This window comes from Morone saxatilis, unplaced genomic scaffold, assembly GCF_004916995.1.
Source record: "Morone saxatilis isolate NCDOM2014 unplaced genomic scaffold, NCSU_SB_2.0 Contig15, whole genome shotgun sequence".
NCBI lineage: Eukaryota > Metazoa > Chordata > Actinopteri > Moronidae > Morone > Morone saxatilis.
This window is the reverse complement of record NW_023339707.1, coordinates 25,072,259-25,072,542: the sequence shown is the minus strand read 5'-3', so window position 1 is coordinate 25,072,542 and position 284 is coordinate 25,072,259. Positions and strand designations below refer to the sequence as shown.

General features: G+C 34.9%; 1 protein-coding gene across 1 annotated transcript in view; it reads right to left on the bottom strand.

Annotated features, from left to right (window-relative positions):
* Positions 1-284, bottom strand: part of nckap5l (NCK-associated protein 5-like) — a gene marked incomplete in the record, with an annotated part of 35,069 nt that overhangs the window by 33,431 nt on the left and 1,354 nt on the right.

The following is a 284-nucleotide window of genomic DNA, read 5'->3' as shown; positions in this document are numbered from 1 at the left end:
ACTAGGGGTCGCAAAAGCTTCACAGGGGGTCGCAAAGGCTTTCTTGATTTTAAAGGGTGTAGGAAGACTTGAAAAATATACACAGTATACACTATATTTCAACATTATGTTCATTATTTTTAAAGTTCAGATTATTATCTACTAAACAACCTCGTCCTGTGTTGGAAAAGTACGCAGGTAAAACAACCAAAGAGCTAACAGAACAATAGCTGAACCTCAGGGAGAAGAAAACACTAAATTTGTCAGAAAAAGATGCTTATTAAGTCTTTATGGTTGTTACAAAT